Source organism: Talpa occidentalis, unplaced genomic scaffold (assembly GCF_014898055.3).
Source record: "Talpa occidentalis isolate TD23 unplaced genomic scaffold, MPIMG_talOcc4v2.1 talOcc4.16, whole genome shotgun sequence".
Lineage (NCBI taxonomy): Eukaryota > Metazoa > Chordata > Mammalia > Eulipotyphla > Talpidae > Talpa > Talpa occidentalis.
In genome coordinates, this window is record NW_023601653.1 from 63,139,388 (window position 1) to 63,158,491 (window position 19,104).

The following is a 19,104-nucleotide window of genomic DNA, read 5'->3' on the forward strand; positions in this document are numbered from 1 at the left end:
TGGGAGAGAGGGAGAGTGATGTCAAGGATCTGAGAAAGCACTACTGAGTCATTACATTTTTTTCTTCCTCTTACCGTTGAGGTGAGCATGGAGAGCAACCTGAGTTAACCAGAGCAGTAGGGAAGCACCTTTCCGAGCTATTTGAGAGCCTACCTTTAGGTAGCTGTTCTGAAGCTATGTTTGGTTATTCATTTAATACTGTGATTGTTCCAGGGATTATGAACCCAAATAAATAATAACAGTAATTCACATCTTCACTGTCATAATGCCCAAATAGGGTATTACATAAAGCTCTTTAAAAAAAAAAAGATTTTTGGGCCTCCCTGGTGGTGAAGGGGTTAAAGACACAGCGCTATCAAGCTATAGGCAGCCATTGCAACATGAGTTCTATCCCTGGCCAGGGAGCCATCCCACACATGGCACAGCAGAACTCTGCTGTCTCATCTGCTGCTCCTCTCAGTAGTGTATTTCAGTGGAAATGCACTTATACATAGAAGAACTGGGGTGCAGGCCAGGGTGCTGGGAGGGTGAGAGGATTCACCAGAGACAGAGTGGGGAGCAGAACAGGCAGATCTACTGAAATACACTGCTGAGGGGAGCAGAGGGCGAGACAGGAGAGGTCTGCTGCGCCATATGGATCAGCTCCCTGGCCGGGGATCGAACTGGTGCTGCAGTGGCTGCGAATAGCTTCATAGTGCTGAGACTTAACTTCTTACGTCACTAGGGAGGCCCCCAACAACAACTTTGATCACATTTCCCCCCTCTGGCACACAGATGCAATCTAGTACTGTGTATAGTTGTTTATGCCTGTTGAGCCTATTTTAATCTGGACTATTTTCACAGCTTTTATTTCTCTTGTATAGCATTGGCATTTTTGAAGAATATAGTGGTCACTCTTTGTAATATTCCATTACTCATTTGGGGTTTGTCTCACAGTTCCTCACTATTCCATTCAAATGATGCTTTCCTGGCTAGGACACTACCAAGGTGATGCTGTGTCCTGCCTGGGATGGCTCATCCAGAGATGCACCAGCCCGGCGCCCTCATGGGCACTGTTAACCCTGGTTACCCCATCAAGGTGTTATTCATTTTCTCCCCTGTATCATCGCTGTTTTTTTCTCTTCCAACTAGCAAATAATTGGGGGTGGGGGGCGATACTTAAATCCATGAAGATGTCTTGTCCCAGTGGACTGTAGTGGACTGAGACTCTCTTGGTGGTGGGTGTGGTGTGGTGACAACACCTGAAGGGGGAGATCCTATATTTCTAGAATACAATCAGTGGTGTTAACCAACGTTACCCCAATTAGAAAAAAAAAGAAAACGTCTCATTTCTCACCCCATCCCCATGTAGTAACCACCGACGATTAGATTAGATTACCTGATCTAATCTGTGCCATGATGGATGCAAAGTGCTGATTCACAACTCACGCAGAAGCACAGCAACCCCTACTCACCCCTCGGCATCTGGTGTTGAGGAGCCCTCCCTTCTCTCCATTTATTTTCATCAGTATGACTCACAAAGTCCTATATTTTCAAGGCCCTGTAATTCATCACTGTACTTAATTATGTAAACCAAACTCTTTAAGAGTGGTTATCTCCTGTGAGGGGGATTAGAGAGTTTAAAGGGGACGTTTTGTCTTTTATTGGTTATTGTTTACACTTTTCAACACAAGTGGGATGTGCCTTTTCCCTTCTTTTCTCTTTTAATCTAATGAAAACATTAAAAAGTAAGTTGTAAGAGACAAAATTTCCCTAAGATACTCTGGAGGCAGCACAGCCTGGCCTTAACCAGAGGGACATTTTTATTGCTCTGTTTCTTATTAAAAGAAGTATAAGAACTACCTGAAACTAACAGAAAAAAAGGCACATTTTTGGAATTTCAATTCTGGTACTAATAATGAATTTGCATTGATGACTCATGAGCTATAATCTTGTGGCTGGGTATTCAAATTAACTAGTTAGAATTAGTTCTGCAGTGAGCTGCTTAAAAAGTGGTAGAGGCTAAATCAACTTTTACCAAGACATCTCAAACTATTACAGAACTTGCTGTGGCTTCAAGAAGGTATGGAGGAAGCAATGATGCAATACATGAATGTTCATAAACTCAGATATTGAAGAATTGTCTTAAAATAATTATTTTCCAGGCCTTCCTGGTGGTGCAGGAGTTAAAGTCTCAGCACTATGAAGCTATTCGCAGCCTCCACAGCACAGGTTCGATCCCTGGCCAGGGAGCTACCCATATGGTACAGCAGACCTCTCCTGTCTCTCCTGCTGCTCCCTTCAACAGTGTATTTCATTGAAATTTTTATAGGAATAGCATTGAATCTGTAAATTGTTTTGGGTATGATGGCCATTTTAATAATGTTAATTCTTCCAATCCATGAGCAGGGAATGTCTTTCCATTTTTTTGTGTCTTCTTCTATTTCTTTTAACAGTGTTTTATAGTTTTCTTTGTATAGGTCCTTTACCTCTTTTGTTAGGTTTATTCCCAAGTATTTGATTTTTTTTCTGTTTCAATAGATTTATTGTTTGTGTATAGGAAGGCTACTGATTTTTGCGTGTTGATTTTGTATCCTGCCACTTTACTAAACTGATTGATTAGTTTAATTAGTTTTTCTGTGGAGTTTTTGGGGTTCTCTATATCACATCTGCAAATAGTGATAGTTTAACTTCTTCCTTCCCTATTTGGATTCCTTGTATGTCTTTCTCTTGTCTTATTGCTCTGGCTAGGACTTCCAGTATTATATTGAAAAGCAGTGGTGAGAGTGGACATCCTTGTCTTGTTCCAGATCTTAAGGAAATGCTTTCAGCTTTTCACCATTGAGAATGATACTGACTATGGGCTTGTCATATATGGCCTTTATGATGTGGAGGTATGTTCCTTGTATCCCAAGAATTTCAAGGGCCTTTATCATAAATGGGTGTTGTACTTTGTCGAAAGCTTTCTCAGCATCTATTGATATTATCATATGGTTTTTATATTTCTTTTTGTTGATGTGTTTGATTACATTGATTGATTTTTGGATATTGAACCATCCTTGTGTCCCTGGAATAAATCCTACTTGGTCGTGGTGAATTATTACAGTATATGGATACATCGTTGGATTCTGATAGCTAAAATTTTATTGAGGAATTTTGCATCTGTGTTCATTAGAGAGATTGGCCTGTAGTTTCCTTTTTTTGTGTTGTCCTTGTTCAGTTTTGGTATTAGTATAATGCTGGCTTCATAGAACGTGTTTGGTATTATCCCTTCCTTTTCAATTTTTTGAAAGAGTTTGTGAAGGATAGGCACTAATTCATTTCTGAATGTTTGGTAGAATTCATTTGTAAGTCCATCTGGTCCTGAGCTTTTGTTTTTGGGGAGGTTTTTGATTACCATTTCAATTTCGCTTCAGCAGTGTATTTCAGTAAACCTGCCTGATATGCTCCCCACTCTGCCTCTGATGAATCCTCTCACCCCAAGCATCTCTGGCCTGCACCCCAACTCTTGTAGGCATAAATAAATACAACTTTTTTAAAAAAAAGGGAAAAAAAGAAAAAGATTGTTCAGATTCTGTGTTAAGTCTCAGATAACTGGAGTCTCAGATAATGAAGCAGTTGTGTGGATTGTTGAAAGACCTATTGGGTCATGTTAAAATTTTTAAAAGTTTATTTGGGCAAGAATTAATTTGAATCAAGCAGTGCCAAACAGAAGAGGTTAGGAGGACTCCTCCCACAAGTCCATGCTGAAATAAGTATCCCAGAGATCCCAAGGCTGTCTCCTTTTAACCTTCCTGTGAATAGAGCCCACCTTCCCGTACGGTCTGGCAACACTTATGTTTCCCTACCATATTCTCTGGCTGTAAGTCCCTTCTCACTCTCCTTCAGGTTAACCTCCTCAGACATTCCATTCAATGTCTCCTATTTCCTCAGCTCAATATGAAGCTTACTTAAGATAGAACTGTCTTTTCTCTTGGATAGAAATTGTATCTCTGGGGCCTCTCTGGTGGCTCAAGGGGTTAAGATGCAACCTATGAAGCAATCTGCAGCCACTGCAGCACGAGTTCAATCCCCGGTGAGGGAGATACTCACATGGCACAGCAGACCTCTCCTGTCTTGTCTCCTGCTCCCCTTAGCAGTGCATTTCAGTCAGTCTGACTGTTCTGTTCCCCACTCTGTCTCTGGTGTATCCTCTCAACCCCCCCCACACACCTCTGGTCTGTAACCCCAGTTCTTGTATGCATAAATAAATCTTTTTTTAAAAATCCTATCTCCTAAAAACACTGGCAGTTACTAGTAATCATTGTCAACACAAATAAACAATCTTCTCCTAACCCTATCATCTGTCACACCAATGGCACCGTGGCATGTCCAGGCTTTGTTATGGGGGAGACTTGGGTGTAGGCCGGAGAGTAGGAATTCACCAGAGACAGTGGAGAACAGAACAGGTGGACTTATGGAAACACGCTGCTTAAGCAAAGAAGCAGGCAAGACAGGCAGGCCCTGTTGCACAGAGTGTGAGGGTCCCGAGGCTCTATTTGTATTCCAGGCATTCTTGATGGGTTAGGGTGACCAGTCTTGAGTGTGTCCTGACTGGACACAGAGGATAATCAGCTTTTTGGATCATCAGCTTAATGTCCAGGGTCCCTTGGCAGTCCCATCCACTCCCTTTATCCATTCAAGTCTCCCAAACTTGTCTGCAGGGCAAGGAGTGGGGGCTTAGTTTTTAAATTTAGAAATGATACCATGATAGATTTGGAGGATAATTCTCACCTTGTGTTTGGGAATCTGCCAAGACTCCTTTATCTTTAAGAAGTGATTTTTTTTCCCCCCCAAAGATTTATTTATTGGGCCTCCCCAGTGGCGCAGCGGTTGAGCACTGGATTGCAAAGCTGCCCGCAGCCTCTGCAGCACTGATTCGAATCCCGGCTGCTGCTCCCCGGCCACCAGAGGAGGGTCCCGCATGGCGCTCAGACCTTTCCTGCCGCCCGCTGCTCCCCTCAGCAGTGTACTTCATCAGTCTGCCTATTCTGCTCTCCGCTCTGGCTCTGGTGAATTCTCTCACCCTCCCGCACTTCTGACTGTACCCAGTGCTTGTATAAATAAACAAATCTTTAAAAAAAAAAAAAAAAACAGGCATAACTCTACTTAAAAAAAAAAATATTTATTTATACAAGAACCGGGGTAGAGGCCAGATGTGCGGGAGGATGAGAGGATTCACTAGAGACAAAGTGGGGAACAGAACAGGCAGACTGAGGAAATACACTGCTGAGGGGAGCAGTGGGCGCGTCAGCCTGGCCATGTGGGACCCTCACCTACCAGCAGGGTTCCAGCCGGCACTGCCGAGGCTGCAACAGCTTCACAGTGCAGCGCTCAACCGCCTGCGCCACTAGGGGAGGCCCAAAGTGGTTAATTTTTTTTTAAAGATTTATTTATTTATACATGCACTGGGTACAGTCAGAAGCGCGGGAAGGTGAAAGAATTCACCAGAGCCAGAGCGGGGAGCAGAATAGGCAGAAGGACCGAAGTACACTGCTGAGGGGAGCAGCGGGCGGCAGGAGAGGTCTGCGCGCCATGTGGGACCCTCGCCTGGTGGCTGGGGATGAAACCAGCGCTGCAGAGGCTGCGGGCAGCTTCGCAACCCAGCGTTCAACCGCTGAGCCACCAGGGAGGCCCCAAAGTGATTAAATTTTTAACACTTCATTCTGAAATGAAGCTCTTATAGCCATGCCCCCTTCAAAAAATCTTCTTGAAGCAATTTTTGAGTAGTAGTGAATGCTTCCTTCCTTCCTCAGTCTCCTCTGCAGCTTCTTCTCTCTGCTCAGCTCCACCCTCCCTTAGGTGGGGCAGAAAGCCTGGAACCTCCCTCTTTCCTGGGGACCACCCTATTACAGATTTTCTCTGCTTTCCTTCATCATACTTCAGGACAATGGTGTAGAATTGTGCAGCAATTTTCAATCTCTGTCTCAAGAAAATCCCCTGGACACAAATAGCTAAGGATTTCTGAGTACATACACCTGATTTTGGACCAGAGCCATAACTAGGTTTGTTACAGGCAGCCCCGATACAAAACGGGGTGCCTGACTGTGGGTCCTCACCCGCACACTTAAAAGGACTTATCAATACTCTACTGCAGGCACACATGAAAGGTTAATAAAAGGTTTATTTACAAGGGAAGGGAAAATGAGGAAATGTACAGCTCAGGGAGAAAAGTGGGAGACAAAGTTTTAAATGTGTCCTACCTGATCCACTGATCTGGAATCCCAAAAATGGCGCTCTGAGAGCTGGCCGCAAGCCAGGAGCTGTGAAGCCAGGAGGCGAGGGAGAGACAGAGACCCCAAGGCCCACTTAACTCCACCCTCAGGTCCCAGCCACCTTCCCTTTGGTGATGACAGGATTTGTCTTTCCCAATGTCTTGATGGCTTTGGTCTGGAGTGGGGGTGGAGTCCACAAAGCCTGCATGGAATTAGCTCAGGACATCCTTTCCCCTAACAGGTTGATCAATTATCCTGTTTGCCTGGAACTGAGGCATTCAGTGCTACAAATCTCAGAATGATTTGGCTTCAGTGCTCTGTTATGGCCTACACAAAGAATTTTTGGCAATCTAAGGTACGAAAATGGCACATATAAGGACTATGAGTCTACACATGTAGGTGTGGGGGAAAAAGCTACATGATGAGTCAGAGTCCTGACAGGGGAAAAAAAAAAAGATGGTATGATAGAAGATAACTAATTGATGAGGATTTTTTTTTCTTAAAGATTTATTTATTTATGCATACAAGAACCGAGGTGCAGGCCAGAGGTATGGGGGGTGAGAGGATTCACCAGAGGCAGAGTGGGGAACAGAACAGGCAGACTGACTGAAATACACTGCTGAGGGGAGTAGTGGGTGAGGCAGGAGAGGTCTGCTGTGCCAGCGTGAGTGGCACGCTGCAGTGGTTGTGGATAGTTTCATAGATTGCATATTAACCCCTTGCGCCACCAGGGAGGCCCTAATTGATGAGGATTTAATCAAAGAAACTGAATCTTCTAGGAATAGCACAGTCTCTTCCTACCCTGCTGGCTAACAAAAGTGAGGAAACTTCTAAAGATCTTAGGTTCGAGGGGCCTCCCTGGTTGTGCAAGGGCTTAAGACTCAATCTATGAAGCTATCCACAGCCACTGCAGCACGAGTTTGATCCCTGGCCAGGGAGCTACTCACATGGCTCAGCAGACCTCTCCTGACTCACCCGCTGCTCCCCTAGGCAGTGTATTTCAGTCAGTCTGCCTGTTCTGTTCCCCACTCTGTCTCTGGTGAATCTTCTCACCCCCGCACCTCTGGTCTGTACCCCAGTTCTTGTATGCATAATTAAAATAAATCTTTAAAAAAAAAAAAAATCTTAGATTTGTAAGCAGGAGAAAGAGTGGTTGCAGGACCCAACTCAGAACAAGATTAAGCCAAGGTGACCAGGCAGCATCTACTACCATCATGGGAACACAGTCAACCCAAAGAGAGACATGCCTACAAATAAACATCCCAATCCATTCTTCTCTCTTACTCTAACCTCTTGCCTTCCTCTGGCTGCACACATCTGGAAGTCAGCAAAAAGGTCATCCAGAAAGGTCAGTCCCTGGGGCACAGAACGGGAGGAGAAAGGTGGAGAGTGGATCTAAGGGGCAAACAAAATGTTTAGCCAGGCTCCAGGGAGGTGAATCGGCAGGGATAGAACAGCCAGAGCCACGATGTGGACCAGGGCAGGAGCCCAGCAGGCCATGGCAGTGCCTTGCCTGCAGAATGAGGTGCATCCAGCACTATAGCAGGATCTTCAGGCTTTCGACAAGCCTAGGAATTTGATTCTCTGTGACTCTCGTGAGTTCAGGGAGATCAAGACAAGAACTCAAAAAAAAAACAAAAAAAAACAAAAAAAAAATCAAACTCAAAACAAAAATGGTGGCCTGGTGCTACTTTGAGGGGAGAATCTGGCTCAGTGACATTGGCATTGGTGTTGTCCACTTGTTGGAACTGTTGGGGGTCTAGATACCAGCAGGGCTTCAGGCAGCTGAATTCTCCCTATTGTTGCACACCCCCAGGCTCCTATAGGACTTGCAGGGCCAGTCCGTGGAGTTGGTGGGCCACCCCAATGGTGATGACCCTGTAAGGAAGGCATACAAGTCCTCCCCAACCGATGGGCCAAAGGGCACCCTCCAGATATGATGGGCCCAACTCTAGGAATGAGGCCTCTCCTGGGTTGCCCAATGGGAACACATCCTGGATGAAAAATTCCGATAGAAATGCCCCCTCAGGATATGCAGCTCCATCCCCTGGGGATGAGAGGCCTTCCTTGACCCTCAGCCACATGGTTAAGGAATTAGCTCCAGAGAAGTGTGGGCCCCATTCCCCAGGGCCACCCCCAGGGCCACATCGCAATAGACCTGTTTGTTTTGCCTTTCTGCAGAGTCTCACCAGGTGGTCTGGTTTTCCTTACAGGGCCCCCTTCCTGGGAACTGCACCCACCCAGGCCCTAGACCCGTCTTTCTCTCCTCAGCTCCCTGTCTCTTTCCTGTAAGGCTGTACATAGCCCTTTTATTTCCTTGTGGCCTGCAAAACTAGTTTATAATAGAATTTTAAGAGAATATCTAAAATTTTTTTTTTCTTAGTCTACATTGCTTTCCTTAGCTGAAAAGTAATCTAATTTGGGAAACTCAGGCTACCCAAGTCATAAGCAATTTGGTCACTAATGGGACTGTACCTTCCCTCCCTTCCCGGCCCCACCTACCTAAGACCTTATTACTTAGAGCAGACTTTCTTCTGCCTTGTTTACCTTCCTGCTGCTGCTGCTAAGATTAACATTGTCCAAGCTTGCAAGCAAGGTCAAGTCCAGGGATCCTGGGGCGTCTTCACCAGAGCAGAGAACATCAAGGAACAGGATATCACCCAAAGGTGCCCAACATGCAGACAGTATGCATTATGAAGCCCTTCCAAGGGGCAGGAGGGCATCACCCATTATCCTTTCCTTAGGTTTGAGAGCTTCTTGCTTTGGCTTCTGCTTATCTCCTTTCCAAGACAATAACTGTCTTCTCCCCTTCCCCTGGAAGCACCCTACCTTATTATCTTCAGTTGGGTTTGGATATTCACAAGTTGAAAGAGATCTTCTTGAGTTAGTTTCTGCCTTCAGTCTTACAGATTACTATCTGCACAAGTCTTTTTTTTAATATTTATTTATTTATGCATACAAGAGTTGGGGTACAGGCCAGAGGTGTGGGTGTGTGTGTGTGAAAGGATTCACTAGAGACAGAGCAGAGAACAGAACAGGCAGATCTACCGAAGTACACTGCTGAGGGGAGCAGTGGGAGAGGCAGGAGAGGTCTGCTGCGCCATGTGGGTTGCTCCCTGGCCAGATCGAACTTGTGCTGCAGAGGGTGTGGACAGCTTCACTTGCTGCATCTTAACCCCCTGCACCACTAAGGAGGCTCCTAGCTGCACAAATCTTAACTTTGTTTTTGGAATAAGGGGGAATAAAAACCCGCAGAAACAAGTTCAGAATTTTCTGATTCTTTTACTGCTATGTAAATAACATGTAACTTAATTTACATAAATCAAATTGGAAATTCAGATGGCGTTGATATACTATAGCAGAAGGGGAAATTGAGATTAATCCTAGAATTTAAGGCAGGAATGAGGGGAAAAAATACCCAAAAAAGAAAATCAGTGTATAAAAAGACAAAAAAACAATCATAGCTTAGTTACTTATCTCACTCTGCATATGTCCCTTTCTCCTCTCTTTGCTTCCATGTGTCAGTCCCGGAGTTTGACAGATAGGAGAGAAGCAGTAGGATGAAGGTGATGGAAACTTAGAGCAGAAAAATTTAGGATGGAAGGTCTCACAAGGACAGACATGGGGGGGGGGGTAAGGACAATTAATAAATCTTATCTAGGGCCTCCCTGGTGGTGTAAGGGGTTGAGCACAGCACTGTGAAGCTGTCTGCAGCCTCTGCACCATGAGTTTGATCCCTGGCTGGCCAGGGAGCTACCCACATGAGGCAACAGACCTCTGCTGTCTCACCCATTGCTCCCCTCAGCAGTGTATTTCAGTCATTCTGCCTGTTCTGTTTCCCACTCTGTCTCTGGTGAATCCTCTCACCCTCCCACATCTCTGGTCTGTACCCCAGTTCTTGTATGCATAAATAAATAAATAAATAAATCTTTAAAAAAATAAAAATAAAAACTAAACCAGCTATGGGAGTTTCCAGGAGTCTAAGGTGGAATCAGAAAAGATTATCAGCAAAAGGCAGGGGCCAAGATGATCTTTGATCTTAGAATATCAACCCGATCTGACCCCAAGGCAATAATTTCCACAATAATTCCATCAAAGGACAATATAAAAGAACACCCTAACCCTGGCAAAATGCAGTTCTTGTGCTTTAAGAATGCCTGCCTGTGTCTATGCAGGCATCTTTCCTTCCTTGTTCACCTTTCCTCAATCAACCTGCCATGTGCTGATGAGTGGTAACCTCTGCTCTCAGAAGGACCCAGAACCCCACTTGTTACAGGGCAGCCCTGATATAAAATGAGCTGCCTGACTGTGGGTCCTCACCCAACCCCATCATCTGAACTCCATCATATAGTGATAATCATAATCATATAGTGGTAGTGCTTCATCAACAATTTTCAAACAAATTTAACCTTTCTGAATGAATGTTATTTTACTTTCTCTACACATAAAGGTGGGAGGAAACATCAGTGCAGTGTTGAAGATGATTCTGACTTTAGATGTTGAAAGACCTGTGTGAATCTCTGTTCTAGGATCTCTTAGCTCCTTGACATGTCATACAACCACTTGAGTTTGGGTTTCCTCCTCTGGAAAATTAGGATTACAATACTGACCTTGCAGAACTGGTGTCTGGATTAGAAATGATAAATAGGAAGTCCCTGTTTAGTGACTGGGTTGTGACAGTATGAAATAAATGCTGCTTCTGTAACAGGGTAATCCCTAGGGAAAGGGGAGTTTCCAGGTTCCCTGCCCCCACCCCAAGGAAGGGTGGAGCTGAGCAGGAAGGAGAAGCTAGAAAAGACTGGGAGAAAGGGGAGCAAGAAGACCTAGAGGCGCTAAGGAGCAAAGAGACATGTGAAGAAGCTGTGCTTGCTCTGGGCCTTGGACTTGTACCAGGGACTTGGGGGGACATGGAGGGAGACACTTGAAACAGATGTGGGTGAGAGAGACCTGTGGGGAGGCTGACGATGGCGGCCTTTACTTTAATTATCTTAATTTTGAGTTTGCTCTTTTCCTTTCAGACTTGCCTGACCCCTTCCACCCCTTTTCTATGGGTCCCCATCAGAAAGTGCCTCAGATTTATACCAAGATTTTGGCCTTCAGCAGTCCTGCTTTGGGACGACCCTGTTTGGCTGGGCATTTACCCAGGAGGGGATAGGTAACTTTGGGTGCTTGATTTGGAAACTACATTCTTTTCCATCTCTTCTCTCTGTCATACACTAATTGTAGTAAAGTTCCTTTCCATTGAAGGTCTCATGTACTAGAGTATGTTTTGTCTTGATGCAGTGCATGGTAGAACCCATTTAGCAGGCAGGTTTGGGGGCTCCTGGGGTGCCCCTCCCCCTAACAGATTTGGCAAGACATGAGCCCCTGTTTAGTGCCTGGATTGTGACAGATATCACAAAAATGATGCCTCCTATTAGTACTCTAGCAATTGTACCACCCTCACTACCAGAGAAAGCAACAAATGAAAGATCTCAGAATTAGATCGACCCAAAAGGAACTGGATTAGAATTAAGGACAAATGAAATCTTAAGAATGGCAAATGGAAGGATCAACTGAAGAAAATAAAAGTCTCTACCCTGGGAGATGTTTTGTCTCCTCTAATTTTGCTTTGAGATGGGGAGGGGAGTGATTATAAAATCTACTCTCAGAATGAGTGCCCATTTGGAGGAAAAAACATCAGTAATTCCAATGTTTTCTTGACAATTTTCTCCTTCAAACAATACTGTGGGATAGTTCTCTAGGTATGTAGAGTTTAAGACTTTTAATCATAAAAGAGGTCAGAAAAGTGCCAACTGTTCTTGAGGGACCAGAATATATTGAGATCAGAAAAAAGGACTAAGGTATGTCCAGTTTTACCTGTTGAGCACCCACAGCACATTTTATTTCCTAAGCTATAAACATGAGTGAAGTGATAGAGTGAAGTGTGTATCACCCTTGGGACCAGACTCTGTCCTCTCCAATCTGGGTAAGAAAATACCAATTCAGGGGCCTCCCAGGTGGCACAAGGGGTTAAGACACAACCTATGAAGATGTCCGCAGCCACTGCAGCACTAGTTCGATCCCCCAACAGGGAGCTACCCACATGGCGCAGCAGACCTCTCTTGACTCGCCCGTTGCTCCCCTCGGCAGTGTGTTTCTGTAGGTCTGCCTGTTCTGTTCCCCACTCTATCTCTGGTGAATCCTCTCACCCTCCCACACATCTGGCCTGTACCCCAGTTCTTGTATGCATAAATAAATAAATCTTTAAAAAAAATGAAAATACCAATTCAGCACATCCCTAAAGTATTTTCACAGAAATCTTTTTTTTTTTTTTTAAAGATTTATTTATTTATTTATATAAGCACTGGGTACAGTCAGAAGCGCGGGAGGGTGAGAGAATTCACCAGAGTCAGAGCGGGGAACAGAACAGACAGTCTGATGAAATACACTGCTGAGGGGAGCAGCGGGCGTGGCAAGAGAGGTCTGTTGCGCCATGTGGGACCCTCGCCGGTGGCCGGGGATCGAACCAGCGCTGCAGAGGCTGCGGGCAGCTTCACAGGCCAGTGATCAACCGCTGCGCCACCAGGGGAGGCCCGCCGTGACAGTTGATCTTGAAGCTGAGCTTTATTGGAGGAAGAGAGCAACAGAATGCTCTGGGAGACATCAAGGGTGAATGTCTCTTCTTCTGTAACTTCTTCCTGATGACCTGGGGTACAGGTCCTACTGTACCGTAGAGGAGGGGAAGTTTCTCTCAGCTTGAGATAGGGACAGGTGAGGCAGGAGTCAGACAAAGGCCAAACCACCAAACATTTGGCTTGTGTTCTCATGCAGGGAGAGAGAAGCCTGCACCTCCAGGAAGCCCCTTGTCTCATGGTTTCTACTTCATTTCATTCTAGTTATAGATTATGAACCTTGACTCTGAATAGAAACTTATGAAATGGAGATACAGGAAAATGGGATTAGCCAGAATCGAACAGAATAATATATGTCATTATAGTAACATAATTCTTCACATTGTCCATCATGTAATCGTTGTGTTTTTAGCTTGGTGGGTTTTCTATACAATGGCAAAAAGAAAAAAAGAAAAAAGGTATCACCACCTAGCAATACCAAAAAAAAAGTAAACCCCCTGAAAATGGACATAACCACTTCTATTAATTCTTGTGATCTTGTTTATAAAAATTAGTCTATGTGAGTTTACATTTTCCATGTTGATATTTTATAACTTTTAATGTTTTCATTTCTGTGTGAGAGCTTGCTGTGGGGCTGCCTCATGTGGTATAGCTTTAATCTCTAAATGTTCTGCTTTCATCTTTAGAAAAACTCATAAAATTGGCCCATCTTTACCAATGGACTACTTTTATTTATTACTCCTTTTTACCTTAAATGTTATAAAAAACAAGCGAAGTCAAAGAAGAAAAAACTAGCTTCATAATCAAGATGTTGCTAATCACTAATTTGTGTAAACAGGAATACAAATAAAAAGAAAATTATTTTGCTAAAACTATTTTTAAGAACTTATTTTATGCCTCAAGGCATAGGTAGACATTTTTTTTAAGTTTTTTTTTTTTAATAGAGGCATGTTTTATTTATTTATTTGTTTGTTTGTTTGTTTGTTTTGTTTATACATGCACTGGGTACAGTCAGCAGCGCGGGAGGGTGAGAGAATTCACCAGAGCCAGAGCGAGGAGCAGAGCAGGCAGAAGGACCGAAGTACACTGCTGAGGGGAGCAGCGGGCGGCAGGAGAGGTCTGGGCGCCATGTGGGACCCTCCTCCCGTGGCCGGGGAGCCGGGGATCGAACCGGCGCCGCGGAGGTAGCGGGCAGCTTCGCAACCCAACGCTAAATAGCTGCACCACCGGGGAGGCCCAAGGCATAGGTAGACATATTTCTGAAGATTTACAGTAAGCTGATCTGTAATTATAAACTGTAATAAAATCAAATCTAGTTAAGGACACAGGTATCCTATAATACTTATTTTTGCTCAAACTCCGCTCCCCAACATCTTTTCCTTATTAAAAGATCAAGACCAATCATGATGGATGCAAGGAATTCAGGTAAAAGCACAATAAAAGAAAAAAAAACTGGAAATAGTGCTCAGGGCAGTAAGATTTCTAGATATCTAAACACTCAGAAGAGGTAGATATTATTCTCTTTTGTTTATATTAAGTTAATAATATATTATTAACATATACATACAAAACAAATACAAATACATACTCAGATCTACACTAGTAGATATTACTATTTTATGGTAACTTCATGTATATATGTTATATATTTTTTTTTCTTCAACATTGTGATCTTGACATATAGAAGTCAAAATTCTGATGGCACCTGGCTTATCTTCCTAACCTTATCAAAATTTTCTCATTCTCGATGTCTACTCCAAAGTTCCTATGTTGGAGGATTATCAAAATCTAATTAAAGAGATGGCTCAAAAAAAGTGAAAATTAAATTGGCCATTGGACTGAGCAGTCAAGGGTGCTAACAGAGATCAAGGAGAAGAATTCATACTAAAGAGGAGAAAAAAATTTGAAGAGCCAAAACTGAAGAAGAGATATAATGAATGCTTTTTTTTTTTCTTCTTTGACTTTTTTTTCCCTATGAGAATATATTTCCCAGAATTTTCATGTGAACCCTCTTCCCCCGCCCCAAATATTCAAGACAGGAATCTAGAATCCCACAATTTTCAATTCCTAAACAAGTGAGGACATATAGGTAAGTAATGAAAAAGATGAAAATGAACAGAGAAAGTGAGTTAAAACAGGAAACAAGAGGAGTCATCTGTGGATCAGTGTACAAAGAGACAGGAAGAAAGCCTTCTCAGGAAGAAGAAAATATATTTTATTCCTTATTTCAGAGACTTGGTTCCAAACTGCTATAAAATAAAATAATTGCATACAGCTGTTTGGTTTCCTCTCCAGGGGTTCTAATGGGAAAGATATGAACATCTTTTTGTGGCCAGGAAGCCCTGCTCAGTGAGTCTCTCTCTGAAATGAATTTAGAGTGTTTATAAATTTCTCTGCATGTTTCTACATATTACCAAAAACTGATTATTATGTATTTAGTCAAAGGGGTAAGTTGGAATACCAGTACACCCAAAGCCAGGGCATGGGAATTTTTTTTCCAACTAGAATTACATGTTGGAAGGACAACTGGATTAAATGAGTATAAGGGGACTTGGGGTTTTGTTCTAGTTTTGCCATTAAATAGAAAAATTAGATTGAAAATGTTGGTTACGCTCTCTAATTCTCATTTGGAAAATGAGTGGGGTTGACATGGATAATTTCTAAAATTTTTCCAGTTCTTATTTATCATACCATCTTTTCAAATTTTTCAACCAAAGTGTTCCAACTTGCTCATCTAGAGATATTAAGAATGTGGCTCAGTAGTTCAGGGGAAAAAAAACTAGAAACAAAAGAAGCATAAAAAGTCTTTCAGAAGTGGTAGTTTTTACATAAAATGAATGTATGCTGAAAAATCAGGGTTTTTTTTTAAAACTGCTTCTTTCACATCTCTGTAATTGCTTCTCCCCTTTCAATAATTTCAGATCCAGAGGGGCAGCATCTTTATCTATCCTAAATTTAGTTTCCAACAGAAGTGGACTAAGTCACAATGCAAACAATCCCTCACACTATTTTTTTTTTTTAGAAGAACTGGGGTGTAGGCCAGAGGCATTGGGTGTGAGAGGATTCACCAGAGACAATGTGGGGAGCAGAACAGGCAGATCTACTGAAAACACACTGCTGAGGGGAGCAGAAAGTAAGACAGAAGAGGTTTGATGAGCCATGTGGGTTAGCTCCCCATGTGAACTGGGGGTTGAACTCATGCTGCAGAGGCTGGTGATAGCTTGATAGTGCTGAGACTTTAACCCCTGTGCCACCAGGGAGGCCCAACCCATCACCCTATTCTTAATGAAAAGCAGTGAACCCACAGTATATTTTCACATTAGTATGGCAATATATATAAATATAAAAAGTTAAAGAAGAGAGTGGATGTTGACTAAGGCAATGTTGTCAAAGGGTGCATCATGTAAATGTACTTACATGCCCCAGAACTTCTCAGTGATACCAAAAAACATTTATTCAGAATGAAGGTCTTTGATTCATGTAAATTCTTAGGTATTACATATCATGAGGAAGCTCAAGCAAGCCTATAGGCAGCATTATATTGATGGGTCACCGCAGATGGATATATGGTCCAGATTTCAGGGCCAAAATTTTTTTCACAACGGGAGGGCTTGAATCAATTTTGTGGACTGCTGACTTACCAAGATGGCGGTTGAAGCAGGTAGGGATGGCTGTGGCAATTTCTTAAAAAGTAAGACAGCAATAAAGTTTGCTTCATCAAATACACACACACACGCACATATATATGTTTTTTTCCACATCTGGAGGATGATTCAAGCAAAATTTCCAGTTTTCTAGAAGACATGTACAACTCAATATGGTTGTTGCCAGTCATATTAGACACTTTATCCTAAGTCTAACTTGAGATGTGCTACAAGGTAAAATAAAATACATACCAGAATTTGAAGACATTACCAAAAGAAAAAAAATGTAATATATATATATCATGAATACTTTTTATATTGACTAAATGTTGAAGGTATATGTGGGTTAAGTAAAATGTATTCAGATGTATTATATCTCTTTCATTTTACTTTTTTTTGTTGTGGCTGCTGGAAAATTCAAAAATACACATATTTTTGGCTTATATTTTGGTTCATATTTGGGGCTTGAATTACATTCCAGTTGAACAGTGCTGGTCTAACCTATAAGCTCATTGAATTCAGGAGTCATTACAGTCTGGATTCACATGATATATTTGCACCTGATGGGAATAAGCAAAAATAAGTTTGTTGAATGCATTACTATTGAATGTCAAACAGCCTCACAATCAGGGTGTCTTCTCCCTTGAACACTGCTATAGAATGTTTGCTCTCTTATTTCTCTGTGTTTTACTCTAAACTGACCCCATCCCTTCTGTACTGTTTTAGCATGAGACTGGTGTGCATAAACCCTTCATTGATTTCCAGTTTCAGATCTGTTAATACATCAGTTTCTACCCTTTGGGTCTAGTTCCTCAATTGGTTTATGCTCATCTTTTCAGTCAATTCATTGCATTATCTTCATTAGGATAGTCTCAGCACCATCCTCAGCCTTTTCAAGGGCAGGGACTACATTTCCCAGAATCTCCTTCGCTGTCTGTTTTCAGGATGGAATTGTCAAGAAGAGACACTAGCCCAAGATTTAGAAAGTAGAGCAACTCTGTTTTCCAGAGTCAGTTACAGGAAGCTGCAAGGATAGAAGGAAGTTCAAAGCTGCATTCAGATAAACTTGAAAAACAGCCATGTCTGTGTTGCTGATCATAGCAGCTGGTCTAGGTGCATACCCACTGAAGTCTATGAAGTTAAACTTCAGGGTGCTTTTTCTTGCATGGACCCTTTTTTTTCTAAGACACCAGAGTGGCTTTAGTGATTTTGTGTCAACATTTTTTCCTAAATTTTATAAGCTTGAAGGCTCACAAAACCTGGTACTAGTCCTGACTGGTCAAGAGCAGCCCAGAGATCCTGTAACAGCTGTGGGAACCAACATTTGGAACTGGATTCTGAGATCCTCAGTGGAGCCTTTGTGACCTTCTCTCCCTCAGACCTTCCTACAGTTGTAGAATCTCTAACTGCCTTCATGCAAGGAACACAGTGGCTTTTGTTTTCATGACCAAACCCATCATTACTTAAAAATGATTGCTGTCAACAATTAGACTATGATTCTTTTTCTTTCTTTGTTCCACTTAATCTCAAATTTAAGAAATGACACCTTTTTTTTTACAATAGAAATAACAGTGAAAAAAATGAAAAAATTATTTCACATCACATGAAAAGTTCCACTTTGATCAACACTGGATACTCATAACATAGCACATCATCAGGCACATAGTATGTGCTTAGTCAATGTGTGCTAGTGAGTGTGTGCATGAATTAACGAGCGAGTGAAGGAAGCATTTGAGAGCATCTGTATCCAGGTTGCGCTCCAGTTATGATAATTGAAACAACAGAGATCACGTTTGTTTTAAGTCTCTCCACTTATTTAGCATACTATCAAGAATTCCCAGCTGCTCACTGCTTTTTTTGGGTGAAATAGATGAGTGGTTTTGGGATCCATTCCAACACAAATTCTAGGCAATCCCAGGATGCATTTGTAATTATTCTAGGGTCTTCCAGAGGTTGGAGACCACTCCTGTTAGTTATGAGTTATTTTCCAGGGGTGAATATATATGGACTTGAATATTAAATAGGAGTTTGGAGAGTTCAAGCTCTCATTTTTTCCCCTTGCAATCCAATTCTGCATGGTAAATAGCAATGACAATCATTTTGTGTGATAAGAAAGTTAATCACTACTCCTCACCATAGTAAATCATGCTTATAATTTAATTTAGTTAAAACTGTAATCTTTAAAATATCAAGAAATCATTTAATCATGCTTAGAATTAGGTCAGCATTTTAAGCATCTATCTACAGAAAGATAGATATATAAACAGTTTATATGCTCCATGTTGAAAACTAATATGAATCTAATATTCAGGAGTTTATAATTTTATAAATACAGATGAATTACATGGAAAAGTAAAAAAAAACCCACATTATGTTAATTTTCTAAGAACTTAATTTTTTAACTTTTATTTTTATGCATGGAGTAAGAAATTAAATCAGGATAGTTTCCTAATTGTTGACAATGAATATATTAAATAACTGAGTTCAGAAATTTTTGGTCTTTTGGTTTGTTTCCATTTTGCATGCATTCACTATTCTAGCTCTATTGATATGGTGCTGAGAAGTGGGGACACAATGATGAATTACACTTGATAGCTACCCTCCTGATGTGGG